The sequence below is a fragment of the Hyla sarda genome, chromosome 2 (assembly GCF_029499605.1).
Source record: "Hyla sarda isolate aHylSar1 chromosome 2, aHylSar1.hap1, whole genome shotgun sequence".
Classification (NCBI taxonomy): domain Eukaryota; kingdom Metazoa; phylum Chordata; class Amphibia; order Anura; family Hylidae; genus Hyla; species Hyla sarda.
The window spans coordinates 120,672,609-120,687,878 of record NC_079190.1 but is presented as its reverse complement, the minus strand read 5'-3'; the positions used below and the strand labels follow the sequence as shown (position 1 = coordinate 120,687,878).

Below are 15,270 nucleotides of genomic sequence, written 5' to 3'. Positions count from 1 at the left end.
CAGACATTGCTATCAGGACATTGATGCAGTTGGAGATCAGCTGACCGCAGTGTGTCGTGTCCTAAAAGCCATAAGAAGATGGAAGATGGAGAATGGGAAATAAATTCCAGCATAATTTTAGATTTCTTCTGTGTCGTTCCATTCAGATTTTTTGTTAAAAATACTGAGCAAAATCCTTACCAAATGTAAATAGGGTCTAAATAGATATAAAAAGCAGCAGTTTATTTATTCTGATAGCGTGTTCTATTAGAGTCTATAGGAAAGGGTCTGTCAGTGTGTAGATTGTTAATGTACACTGCAGAAATTCTGCAGTTTTATTTTTATACAATGCATAAACTGCTGCCTTTTATATCTATTTTACTTTAGTATTTTTTTATTTTTTATTTTACATGTGTGAACTAAGCTTTAAAGAGTGTTATCAGAAAATGACCTAGTGATTAAATCAAATTTTTTAAGCAATTTTAACCTTTTGTTGGCGATGTTTTTTCTATATACATTACAAAATAAGCCTAAAATGTAGCAATTTTCGGTTTCACCACTGTGTTTAATAGTAAGCTGAGATTTCCTGTTCTGTCAGTTATGATAAGTAGGAGACTGCTGGAAAGCAATTTGTACAGTATTACAGTAAAAGGCCTGTAATGGCCTTTGGTGACACGGGGTGCAAGGAATACTTATCAATTCATAATGCCAGGGAACCATTAGCCTATACACGGTCCGAGGTGGAGACAGCTTCTCCTGGGCCAGACATGGGGGGTAAGAAACACGTCGGGTTAGGGTTAACTGTCCTTTACTGGGCAGGTGTAGATGGTAAAACACACAGTATGGAGCAAAGTAGAAGAGATGCAGTCAGGGCCGTCTTTAATTTTGATTGGACCCTGGGCAAAAAAATGTTTTCATCCTCCACACTTCTCAGCAGCCCCCTCACTCCAACAACCTTCACACTACTCAGAACCCCCCATCATCCTTCACACTCCTCAGAACCCCCCCATCATCCTCCACCCTCCTCAGAACTCCCCCCCCCCATCATCCTCCACCCTCCTCAGCCCCCCCATCATGCTCCACACTTCTCAGCAGACCCCACCCCCATCATCCTCCACCCTCCTGAGAACCCCCATCATCTTCCACCCTCCTCAGAACCCCCATCATGCTCCACACTTCTCAGAACCCCTCCTCCCCCATTATCCTCCACAACTCCTCAGTGCCCCCCCCCCCCCTCATCAGACTCCACACTCCTTATCCTTTACATTTGTCATACCTTGAAACGACCTCATCTCCTCCCCTCTGTCCTTGACACTGCTGCAGTGGCAGCTCTCAGTGGCGGCGGGATCTCTTTCTGCAGTGGAGCAGCCAGGCAGGGATATGTCTGCAACGTCAAGGGGCCTGCGCACGGACATCTGCTGCTCTTAAAGCGACAGCGTCCCTGCCCCGGATCGCTTTACTTGGAAACGGGGAAACGGCCCGGAGAAGAGGCACCCCTCAGCATCACTAGTAAAGGGGACTTCGCGGTGGGGAAGGGTGCTTTTAAGGGTGGCCCCAGCCACATTCATTTTATTAAAAAAAATGGTGAAGGGGCCAGGAGTGGGGGTGCGCTGGCAGCCTGGCCGCAGCGCGGTGGCAGTGCCGGCCATGCCTCAACAGGCGGTGGCTAGCTCCTTTTGCATGGGGCTAAAGGGCTAGCTGCTTTGGGTCCACAGGAATGACAGGGCCAGGTCAGCTGCCCCTTTTGCCCCACTTTAAAGACAGCCCTGGATGCAGTGTAACCCTTGGGAGCCCTGTTGCCTTGCTGGAACTTATGGTGCTTGTCACCTACTTGATTGATATAGACTTTAGATTTGAGACTGGAAGTTATCCCATGCTGTCTAGGGTTCTGACAAGGTCCAATTACTATCACTGCCAGAGCTTGACTCACCACTGTAACAGGAACACTTGAAGAATGGCGGGGCTGACTTGAGAAGATATTTTCTTAGGCTTCCCTCAGGATTCTCCACACACGACTTCCACCTCCTTTCCACACTGTACTCAGCACTAGTCTGGAAGTAAACTCCAACTTAGACTGGGGCAACTCCTCTCCCCCTACACTATATACATGAGAATTTGATGGTTCTCATTGGGCAGGCAGGGTCACCTGGTTAACACTGCATCTCTGTTGAAAGGCACAGTATATAAATAACAATGAATATAAAAAATACAATGAATATAACAAATATAATGAATATAATAAAGTGCATGAACACAGTAAACATTTTCACAGTGGGCCCAACACAAGAGCAGCAGGCATGTCCGAGGAGATCCACAGCCTACAACCCACTCCATACAAAGAAGAGGGTCTAGAGATATTCATTGTGTGTATGTCCATGGAGCTTCCTAAATGCTGTTAAAAGCAGCTCAGTAAAGTTGATTGCCCCTGTGATAATGTACTAAAAATCAAATAAAACTAAATTACTATTGTTAAAAAAAAAAAGAAACAGATTAGAAAATAAAACATGTTTCAATATGTGGCTCCTATCAATGACATTTAATTTAAAATATACTGTATGGCCACAGCCTTACATGGACAACAAGCAGGTCATTGCTTACTCTCTTCTAACAAAGATTGAGTAATGCATTTTCTAGTAATGTCCTAATATCTTTTTATTAGCATACATGCTCCATTTAAGAACCAAACTTAGGGTGTGAGCACCATAAATTGAAAACTTATATTAAGTTAAAATAAAGGAACTATTGCAGAATATGATAATAAATAATGATTGGCACCTTTAGAGGCTTGCCATTCCTTGCTGTTGGTTATATAGTATTTAACATTTTAATGTACTGTTTTTACCAGGAATAAAAAAAAATATATATATATGAGAAAGCAGAAAATGTATAAAACTGTAGCATAGAACTTTGCTGTATAGGAATGTAGTGTCCACTAGATGGCATGATTGAGACACAACTGTAACCAGATAGTGTCTCATGGCTGTGTAACTCTTAATATTACCATATTAATATCACTTCTAAAAAAAAACTTTGTAAACTTTTCTTGGGACGGAGACTAAGTAAATACAATAGCGGACACTCACGGGAAATAAAAAAGTGTCGGCAAATGACCAAATACTGTTCTGTACTCACTCCAGAGTGTAATTACTTGTAAAAGGAATATAACAGTAGAATCTCCCAGTGCCGTTTAATCACCCCTTATCTCCCCCATCATTTTATCCCCCCTTTACCCCCTGTGCCACATCATTTCCCCCTGATCCCCCCCCCCCTGTGCCATTTCATTCCCCATTTATTACCCTCTGTGTAAAATCAGCACCCTCCCCCCTTCTTTATGAAGTGGCATAGGGGGATAATGGGGGAATGAAATGGAATGGCACAGGGGGGGGGGGAGAGAAATGGCACAGGGGGTGGTAAAGAGGGGGTGATGGATTTGCAAACAGGGTTATAAAGGGGGAATGCAATAGCACAGGAAGAGGGGTGATCAAGAGGAACTTGTTTGGCACAGGGGATAATAAAGGGGGGGGATGATTTGGCACGGGAGAAATAAAGTGGCTCGGGGTGATCAAGGAAGGAGGGCGGGTTAATGATTTGGCCGGCAGACGTACAGAAGCAGGAGACCATTGTTTAAACGGCAGTCTTCGGCTTCTGTATAGGGGCTGCTATTGGCTGTACTCCCTGACGCCGGCCCTGTGTACAAGGTAGGGCCGGCACATAATCTTGGTTGTCCCCATATCAGGAGTGTTTTGTCCCCTATTGGGAGTGTTTTGTCCCCTAATAGGAGTGTTTTGTCCCCTAATAGGAGTGTTTTGTCTCCCTAATGGGAGTTTTTTTGTCCCCTAATAAGAGTGTTTTGTCCCCTTTTGGGTGTGTCCCCATCTGTTATTGGGAGTGTTCCCTATTCGGAGGGTGCAAATACATTAAAGGGGTTCTCCAGCATAAGGTGATTTTAGTAGGTACCTGGCAGGCAGTAACAGACATGCTTAGGAAGGATCTGCGCTTGTCTTGGGGCTAAATGGCTATGTTGTGAGATTACCATAATACTGTGGCTAGCTTTTTGTGAACTTGTATTTCCTGTTTGATTTTTCTTTGTTTGACTACAAATCCCACAATTCTATTTTCCTTCCTCCCACACATCAGCCACCCCACCCATTGAAACATAAATGAACTGCAGACCTGTGGTTTTCAATCAGGGTGCCTCCAGCTGTTGCATTAGTTGCAGATTTATTCCTCCACCCATTGAAGTAGACAGGCTCCCTGTCATCAGCTGACTAGTGAGTCAGGTCGCGTCCATATTGCAAGCTGGGAAAAATCCGAGACAGTAATCATTTTGTATGCTGGTAAAAATAAATAGTGAGGTGAAAATCACAGAAGAATTGTGAGAAAACAGTCACACACAGGTACAGACACTATATTATGAACAACACGAACTTCACAGCCCCTGTAGCATAGTCAAATAAAAAAAAAATCCTGGAATACACCTTTAAGTTTTATGGGACTCTGCCGTGGAATTAAAAACTTTCCGCTAGTGGGAGGTGTCCCCTATTGGGAGGTGTCCACTAAGGGAGATTTTACTGTACCTTGAAAATATATAGGGTGGATTCACACACAGATTTCTGCAACCAAATATTTTGTTCATTTCATCTAAATGGGAATAAAGATGAAGTTGAAGATGAATAGGGAGATTTATTTAAGAAATTTGCTGCTTGGATATTCACCATACAGCCTTGTTTATACAACAGAATTTCCGCGTGGACTTCTACGAAGGAATTCAGGTGGAATTTCTGCCAAAAGACTTGGAAATGGGGCTTAAATTTTGGCAGAATTGTGTGTTTTGAGAACACAGAAATTCCGCCACAACTCCACTTAGCTGCTGCTACTACTACCGACCTAAAGTGGGCTTCTACTTCTACTACATAAAGGGAGCTGCTGCTACTACTGCCTAAAGGGGCTTCTACTACTACTATCTAGGGGAGCTGCTACTACTACCTTAAGGGGGCTTCTACTACTACTACCTAGATAAGCTCCTGCTACTACTACCTAAATGGGGGCTGCTACTACTTTAAGTGGGGGGTTCTACTACTATATATGGGGCCTGTAACTATATACAGGTGACTGCAACTTAATAAAGGGGGGCTTCCATCTACAATGGGACCTACCTACAGGGAGTAACCCCTACTTATAGGAGGCTGCTACTGCCTACAGGGAGTTAGTACCTACAGGTATCTATCTACACATGAACCTACCTACTGGTGGCACTTTGATAAAAAGTATGTCATTTTTCAATATACAATATCATTGAAGATATATATATATATCCCCAATCAGGAACGAGTACACCCACTATACACCCACAAGTTAAATGTATATTCAGCCAACCCACTAGGAGGAGATATATATTTTTAATAAAATATATAGGTATATTTATGGATAGTAGACACATGATCAATTAGGATAAACACGCCCACATTTATAAAGGACACACCTTCAATCATGATGGACACACCTATCATTTGAGCATAAGTTGCTCCAGAGAAAGCCAGGATAGAGGGAGGAACGGACGAAGGTCTCCAGGAAGTCCTGTACAGCCCTCCAGCACAAGGAGGATGACAGCTAGAGGAAGCTAACAGAGGCGGCCATTTTGATGGACATTTCAAGATGGATCCACCACATTGGATAAAGTACTTAGGAAGAAATCCCAGCTGGTGAGACAAATTTATTTTTACTGTATGGAACGCTAGAGGTGCTTAATTAGTGCGGATCCTAAAATATTTGTCTGGCAGGTTCTGTGGAGACAAGTTGATGATAGAAGAAATCATCATGACGGTCTGGGCTGGATGGAGAAGAAATAGGAAAAGTGAACGACTTACTGTTTGTAATCACTTACATGGTCTGTAGAGCCTGTGTAGAGTCGGAGTCACCACTATATGGGCACGGTATGGGGGAATTTTAGTCTGTGTACAGGGGTTTTATGCAGTATCAGTATGGTAATATTATTCTGTCATCATATGGTGGTAATGGTAGTGGTCATGGTGTGGCAGTATTTTTTGTCCCTTGTATAGTGGTGTTATTGGTGATACTGAACTGTATATAGTGGATTTATTTAGCATCAGTATGGTAGTATTATCCCATCACTACATGGTGGTATTGGTAATTGTTATGGTGTGGTGCAATTATTAGTCCTTTGTATAGTGGTGATAATGTTCTCTGTATAGTGTTTTTTATTTAATAACAGTATGATGATATTAGGCACTGCAGTAGTAATATGTCGTCCTGGTGTGGAGGTATTATTATATGTGAAAATCCTGGGTGCACCCCTGGTGAGCAGTGACGCATGCACTGTTTGCATTATTATTCTACACAGGCCAGCGGGTAGATGCACAATAATCTCTGTTGCCCGGGCACTAAAATGCTTCCTCGCTTGTGTAGAAAAAAAAATCCTTGCACCGGCCCTGTGCACTGTGCACAAAGCAGAATGGGATCTGAAGAAGGAACAGGAGCAGCGCAAAATAGCTATTATCCAAGCTGGCGCCCCAAATCCGGTGCCCCGCTGAACACTGTTTAAATGCACTTGGATTAATAAAGATATCAAGAACCTGACTACAGAACCATGAGTGTCCCCCATTATTTTCTCTTTCTATCAAAGCAGAATGTGTGATTCACAATGGCAGATGTGTCCGCTGGGGAACATTCTCCGAAATCCGCTTGGAAATGCATTGCCATCTATGGAGATTTCCGATAGGTCCTAGCACTGGCTTGTTATGCCAAAAAATTCCACTGTGTGAATGGGGCCTTTTATTGCAATAGATACTGCAGAAGTTGACATCATAAGAAGAGATGTCATACACTTACTTGGGCAAGGCAGAGATTTGAGATTTGAGACAGATCACAGCTACAGATTGTACAGCCTAATATATACAGTGCTGCTTCATGTCATTGTTGGATAGGTAATGTTTACAGGGATATCTTGTGATCTGGGATCAGGAGAATAAAATTCCACTGTTTATTACAGAATACTGTATGTGAGTCCTAAATTTCTATAGGATATCACATGAATAACCAATAACCTCCATTCTGCATGCATAAGCAGAGACAATGGCCCACATTTATCATTGTAGGTGTAAGTGAAGCATTTTTTTACACCCTTTATTTTGTGTGCTGATAATTAGAGATGAGCGAACTTTTCAAAAATTCGATTCGGCCGGTTCGCCGAATTTTCCGATAAAGTTTGTTTCGATCCGAATTTCTTTGCGGCGAATCTATGTTAAAAAAGGCTATGTCTAGCCTACATACAGCCTCTATAGAAGTATAGAACACTTTGCTGTGTTCTAAAACGCATATGGAGTGTGCTAGGTTAGTGAAATAATAATGTTATTCAGAATAACATGCAGATTACCGGCACCGCTCTTAGAATCACTGGCGCACAGCAGCACAATTACAGAGCCTGGTGGTGGCATCAGTGTCAGGAGACCATATAGTGACTGAATGACAGCGTTGAGGTGTTGGCAGCATGAGGAGACCATTTAGTGGCTCAATGGCACAGCGTGAAGGTGTTGGCAGCATGAGGAGACCATATAGTGGCTGAATGACACAGCTTGGATGAGGCTGAAGCATGAGGACACCATATAGTGGCTGAATGACACAGAATGGAGGTGTTGGCAGCATGAGGACACCATATAGTGGCTGAATGACACAGCGTGGAGGTGTTGGCAGCATGAGGAGACCATATAGTGGCTGAATGGCACAGCGTGGAGGTGTTGACAGCATGAGGACACCATATAGTGGCTAAATGACACAGCATGGACATGTTGTCAGCATGAGGAGACCATATAGTGGCTGAATGACACAGCATGGAGGTGTTAGCAGCATGAGGAGACCATATAGTGGATGAATAGCACAGCCGGGAGTTGCCAGCAGCATGAGTAGTCACTAGGCCTTCACAATCCCTAAGATTAAAAGATGAATTAAGAAATTTAAACCGAAGATTTTGGATAGCGGGTGCTACCTATGAGAAAATTTGAAATTCCCAGACCCAGGCCAGACAGGGGCATCAGTAACCCATATATTGCCTGAATGACACAGCCTGGAGTTGGCTGATGCACGAGTACACACCAGGGCTTCACAATCCCCCCCCTCCCCAAAAAACACCACAATTTTAGAAATTTTTGGAAAAGATTGTGGATAGCGGGTGCTACCTATGAGAAAATTTGAAATTACCAGACCCAGGCCCCACAGTGGCATCAATAACCCATATATTGCCTGAATGACACAGCCTGGAGTTGGCTGATGCACGAGTACACACCAGGGCTTCACAATCCCCCCCAAAAAACACCACAATTTTAGAAATTTTCGAAAAAGATTTTGGATAGCGGGTGCTACCTATGAGAAAATTTGAAATTACCAGACCCAGGCTCCACAACGGCATCAGTAACCCATATATTGCCTGAATGACACAGCCTGAAGTTGGCTGATGCACGAGTACACACCAGGGCTTCACAATCCCCCCCCAAAAAACACCACAATTTTAGAAATTTTTGAAAAAGATTTTGGATAGCAGATGCTACCTATAAGAAAATGTGAAATTACCAGACCCAGGCCCCACAGCGGCATCAGTAAGCCATATATTGCCTGAATGACACAGCCTGGAGTTGGCTGATGCACGAGTACACACCAGGGCTTCACAATCCCTCCCAAAAAACACCACAATTTTAGAAATTTTTGAAAAAGATCTTGGATAGCGGGTGCTACCTATGAGAAAATTTGAAATTACTAGACCCAGGCCCAGCAGCGCGATCATTTTTTTCTTTGAAAATTAAAACAAACTTTGAGTGTCCCGGACCCCATCGTGTGGGTACGAAGGACCAAATCCAACAAGCCCCCACAGCAACATCAGTAAAGCATATATTGCCTGAATGATACAGCCTGGAGTTGGCTGATTCAAGAGTACACAGCAGGGCTTCAAAATTCCCTCCCCCCCCTAAGTACACAACAATTTTAGAAATTTTTGAAAAAGATTTTGGATAGCGGGTGCTACCCATGAGAACATTTTTAATTCCCAGACCCAGGCCCAGCAGCGCCATCATTTTTTGATTTGAAATTTAAAACAACCTTTGCGTGTCCCGGACCCCAGCATGTGGGTACGAAGGACCAAATCCAAAAAGCCCACACAGGGCTCATGTGACCGTGAGATTTAGGCGAAACGTCTCCACTGCCCTGACCGCCCATTGTTTCCAAGACTTCTCGCCAAGGCAAACCATGTGAAGAACAGCGTGACACCGCCGTGACCTGCACACATGGTATGCTGAAGGGCCACTGAGACTTGTCCGGGCAGTGGAGGCTTAAGACACAGTGGAGGATGTGGAGGCGGAGTAGCACACTGTCGCAGGACCAAAGGGCTGACAGAGTGTAGCAGGAAGCAGCATTGAGTATACACCAGGGCTTCAGAATCCCAAAGAAAAAACAACAAGTTTTAAAATAATTTTGAGAATATTTAGGACAGCGGGTGCTACATATATGTTGCCTGAATGACACAGCCTGGAGTTGGCTGATGCATGAGTACACACTAGGGCTTCACAATCCCTCCAAAAAAACTCAACAATTGTAGAAATTTATGAAGAAGACTTATGGATAGCGGGTGCTACCTATGAGAAAATTTGAAATTCCCAAACCCAGGCCCAGCAGCACCATCAGTAAACCATATATTGCCTGAATGACACAGGCTGGAGTTGGCTGATGCATGAGTACGCACCAAAGCTTCACAATCCCTAATAAAAAAGACAAACATGTTTGACGAAAAATTTTTACGAAAATTTAGGACAGCGAGTGCTCTATATATATTACCAGAATGACTCAGCCTGGAGTTGGCTGCAGCATGAGGAGACCATTGAAATGTGTGATTTTTTTTTTTTAAATTTAAATCAAAATTTGTGTCCTGGACCCTGCCGTGTGGGTACAAAGGACCTAATCTCACAAGCACCCACAGGGCTCATGTGGCCATAAGATGTAGGCGCAACATCTCCATAGCCCTGACTGGCCATTTTTGGTTTTTGTACCTTTGTTTAAGAACAAGCGCACATCCAAGAGTCCAGAAGACTCTATAATGCAAGACGGTGGACCACCAAAAGACATTCTTCTATAAAATTATTTTTTAGGAAATAAAGAAGCAGAGTTCATCCCTCTGCGCATTTTTTTTGAAAATTTTACTTGAAAAATCACACGCAACATGGTGTAATGGTTATTATTGTGGAAAATTCAAGTTTATTACTGTGATAATTATCAGAAAATTTGAAAAAAAAACACTACCCAAGAGTGTTTAATAACCCCATACATTGCACCATAAATGTTGAAATTTAAATTAAGCATGTATGTATGTACTTCAAAAATCCTAAAATTAAAGGCCCAAGCCCAGAAGCATCATGAAGTCAAGTAGTTCCTGAAAGACACAGGAGCAGTCAGGAGTAGACATCAGCAGTACTCAAGAGGCTTTAATAACCCCTTACATTGCACGATCACTCGCGAGATCGAGCAATAACAGGTGTTTTATGCCCTCAGATGTCCTGGGCTGCACGCGCGCTACACTGAACGGACCAGAGTGTGTCTATCTTTCACCGACAGGTGCGGGTAACCCGCTGAACCTGTTCGCGATAGGGATCAGGGATTGCAATTATTTGCCAGGAAAGAAGAATCACAATTAAGCGCCGGTAATAAGCTCGGGTTCATTAAGTCCCTGCCCTTTGTACACACCGCATGTCTCTACTACCGATTGGATGGTTTAGTGAGGTCCTCGGATCGGCCCCGGCGGGTTAGGAGAAGGCTCTAGCAGAGCGCCGAGAATTTAAAGATCATTGTTGAAATTTGCATTAAGCATGTATTTGCTACTGCTAAACTTCAAAAAATTTAAGGCCCAAGGCCTGAGGCATCAGGTAGGCAATTATTTCCTGAAAGACACAGAATGAGTCAGGAGCAGTCATTCGCACTACCCAAGAGGGTTTCATAACCAACCCCTTACATTTAAAGATCAATGTTGAAATTTGCATTAACCTCTTAAGGACGCAGGGCGTATGGATACGCCCTGCATTCCGAGTCCTTAAGGACGCAGAGCGTATCCATACGCCCGTGGGAATTCCGGTCCCCATCGCTAGCCGGTTGGGGACCGGAGCCGGATGCCTGCTGAAATCGTTCAGCAGGCATCCCGGCATATCGCCCAGGGGGGTCATTATGCCCCCCCATGTCGGCGATCGCCGCAGATGGCTGGACAATTCAGTCCAGCGATCTGCGGCGATTCCGGGTCAATCGGGTCTCCAGTGACCCGGTGACCCGGAATTTACTGGCTGTTCGGGGCCGTCTCTGACGGCCCCGAACAGCCAGAGCCTGCATGGGTGAGGTGGCACTGGTGCCACCTCACGATCGCCCTGATTCGTTGGCCGGATTACCGGCCGACCAATCAGGGCGCCTGCTGCGGGTGTCACTCCCGCAGCCGCTCCGCCCCTCTTCCGGAGGGCGTGAGCGGGTGCGGGAAGACGACCCCGGGTGCGTCCATGTTGGGATCGGGGCCCCAGGAGCGACGGCGGCGGCGAGGGACAGCCTGCAATGGAGCAGCAGCAGGAGGTGAGTTACAGCCTCCTGCTGTTGCTTAGCAACAGCTCCCAGCATGCAAATAGGGCATGCTGGGAGATGTAGTTATGCAACAGCAGGAGGCAGACCACCACAACTCCCAGCATTCCCTTATGGGCATGCTGGGACTTATGGTTTTGCAACAGCTGGAGGCACATTTTTTCTATGGAAAAGTGTACCTTCAGCTGTTGTATAACTACAACTCCCAGCTTGCACAAACAGCTAAAGTGCATGCTGGGAGTTGTAGTGGTGCATCTGCTGGTTGCATAACTACAACTCCCAGCATGCCCGTTGGCTGTCGGTGACTGCTGAGAGTTGTAGTTTTGCAACAGCTGAAGGCACACTGGTTGTGAAACTTAGAGGTTTTTTTTTACCTAACTCAGTGTTTCACGACCGGTGTGCCTCCAGCTGTTGCAAACTACAACTCCCAGCAGTCACCTTACACCATGCACCGTACATGCTGGGAGTTGTAGTTTTGCAACAGCTGGAGGCACACTGGTTTTGAAACACTGAGTAAGGTCACAAACTCTGTGATACATAACCAGTGTGCCTACAGCTGTTGCAAAACTAAAACTCTCAGCATGTACAGTCTGTCAGCGCATGCTGGGAGTTGTAGTTTTGCAACAGCTGGATGTCCCCCCCCCCCCAATGTGAACGTACAGGGTACACTCACATGGGCGGAGGCTTACAGTAAGTATCGGGCTGCAAGTTTGAGCTGCTCCCAGTATTGTCGGACAGCTGTTGACTGTCCAGGCATGCTGGGAGTTTTGCAACAGCTGGAGGCACCCTGTTTGGGAATCACTGGCGTAGAATACCCCTATGTCCACCCCTATGCAATCCCTAATTTAGGCCTCAAATGCGCATGGCGCTCTCACTTTGGAGCCCTGTCGTATTTCAAGGCAACAGTTAAGGGTCACATATGGGGTATCGCCGTACTCGGGAGAAATTGGGCTTCAAATTTTGGGGGGTATTTTCTGCTTTTACCCTTTTTAAAAATGTAAAGTTTTTGGGAAAAGAAGCATTTTAGGTAAAAAAATTTACCTAAACCTGTAGTGCGCCACCTGTAGTGAGACCTGTAGTGCGCCAACAGAGCACTTTTCACCCCCATATGGGGTGTTTTCTGAATCGGGAGAAATTGGGCTTCAAATTTTGGGGGTATTTAACCCTTTGTATAAATGTAAATTTTTTGGGAAACCAAGCATTTTAGGTAAATTTTTTTATTTTTTTTTACATATGCAAAAGTCGTGAAACACCTGTAGGGTATTAAGGTTCACTTTACCAGTTGTTACGTTCCCCGAGGGGTCTAGTTTCCAAAATGGTATGCCATGTGGTTTTTTTTTTGCTGTCCTGGCACCATAGGGGCTTCCTAAATGCGGCATGCCCCCAGAGCAAAATTTCCTTCAAAAAAGCCAAATGTGACTCCCTCTCTTCTGAGACCTGTAGTGCGCCAGCAGAGCACTTTTCACCCCCATATGGGGTGTTTTCTGAATCGGGAGAAATTGGACTTCAAATTTTGGGCGGTATTTTCTGCTATTACCCTTTTTAAAAATGTAAAACTTTACGGAAACCAAGCATTTTAGGTAAAAATTATTATTATTTTTTTTACATATGCAAAAGTCGTGAATCACCTGTGGGGTATTAAGGTTCACATTACCCCTTGTTACGTTCCCCGAGGGGTCTAGTTTCCAAAATGGTATGCCATGTGGGTTTTTTGCTGTGCTGGCACCATAGGGGCTTCCTAAAGGTGACATGCCCCCCAAAAAACCATTTGACGCTCCTTCCCTTCTGAGCCCTCTACTGCGTCCGCCAAACCCTTTACATAGACATATGAGGTATGTGCTTACTCGAGAGAAATTGGGTTTCAAATACAAGTAAAGATGTTCTCCTTATTACCCCTTGCAAAAATTCAAAAATTGGGTCTACAAGAACATGCGAGTGTAAAAAATGAAGATTGTGAATTTTCTCCTTCACTTTGCTGCTATTCCTGTGAAACCCGTAAAGGGTTAAAACGCTTACTGAATGTCATTTTGAATACTTTCGGGGGTGCAGTTTTTATAATGGGGTCATTTATGGGGTATTTCTAATATGAAGATCCTTCAAATCCACTTCAAACCTGAACTGGTCCCTGAAAAAAAGCGAGTTTCAAAATTTTGTGAAAAATTGGAAAATTGCTGCTGAACTTTGAAGCCCTCTGGTGTCTTCCAAAAGTAAAAACTCATCAATTTTATGATACAAATATAAAGTAGACATATTGTATATGTGAATAAAAAATTTTTTTTGGGAATATCCATTTTCCTTACAAGCAGACAGCTTCAAAGTTAGAAAAATGCTAAATTTTCAAATTTTTCATCAAATTTTGGGATTTGTCACCAAGAAAGGATGCAAGTTTCCAAAAATTTTTACCACTACGTTAAAGTAGAATATGTGACGAAAAAACTGTCTCGGAATCAGAATGATAACTAAAAGCATTTCAGAGTTATTAATGTTTAAAGTGACAGTGGTCAGATTTGCAAAAAATGGCCGAGTCCTTAAGGTGAAAAAGGGCTCAGTCCTTAAGGGGTTAAGCATGTATTTAACTACTGCAAAACATCCAAAAATTGAAGGCCCAAGGCCTGAGGCATCAGGGAGGCAAGTAGTTTCCGAAAGACACAGAATGAGTCAGGAGCAGTCATTCGCAGTACCCAAGATGGTTTCATAACCATCACCTTACATTTAAAGATCAATGTTGACATTTGCATTAAGCATATATTTAGCTACTGCTAAACATCCAAAAATTAAAGGCCCAAGGCCAGAAGCATCAGTGAGGCAAGTAGTTCCTGAAAGACACAGGATGAGCCAGGAGCAGGCAATCGTAGTACCAAAGAGGGTTTCATAACCCTAATTGATAACCCAAGAGGGTTTCATAACCAACCATAATTGGGAAATGTTGGTGTAGCAGCATGGTCAATCTACTCTGAGGCATCTGGCATTGGTGGCTGGAAATCCTGGCTGATCCATCCCTGATTCATCTTGACAAATGTCAGTCTCTCCACATTTTTGGTGGACAGACGAGTTCACCTTGGGGTGACTATGGCCCCGGCCGCACTTAACACCCGCTCTGATGGCACACTACTGGCCGGGCAGGACAGCTTTTCCAGGGCAAACTCTGCTAGTTGTGGCCATAAATCAAGTTTGGCTGCCCAGAAGTCCAGCGGATCTTCAATGGTTGTTGGCATGGCCATGTCAAGGTATGCCACCATCTGCTGGTTCAGGTCCTTCTCCATGACTACCTGCTGCTGATGAGTTGCTTCACTATGCGGGTGAAGAAAGCTACTAATCAGCGACTGTAGACTCAGGCTGCTGTTGATTGAGCTGGTACTGCTCCTCCCACCCCTCCCCTCCCCAGCAGCCATGGCAGCGGAAGGTGAGCGCAGAGGGCCCCCCGAGTCAGACCTGCGAGTGGATGGACCATGTGGCCGATAGGCATCAGCCAACTGACTACGTAGAATCTCTCTGTAGTAGGTCAGTTTGTCCTCCCTCTCAGTGGGTGTAAAAAGGCCCCCATTTTGGGACGGTAGCGAGGCTCTAATATGGTGGAGATCCAGAAGTCATCCCGCTGACGAATTTTGACAATTCGGGGGTCACTACACAAGCAACTGAGCATGCAGTGTGCCATTTGCGCCAGTGACTCGGAGGGACTAC

At 44.4% G+C, this 15,270-nt stretch overlaps 1 long non-coding RNA gene across 1 annotated transcript in view; it reads right to left on the bottom strand.

The window, feature by feature from the left end:
- LOC130357717 (uncharacterized) overlaps positions 1-15,270 on the bottom strand; it is a 46,060-nt gene that overhangs the window by 8,555 nt on the left and 22,235 nt on the right. Inside the window, exon 2 of the long non-coding RNA XR_008889229.1 lies at positions 4,153-4,278. This is a non-coding gene — a long non-coding RNA (uncharacterized LOC130357717). The remainder of the gene's footprint in view (positions 1-4,152; positions 4,279-15,270) is intronic.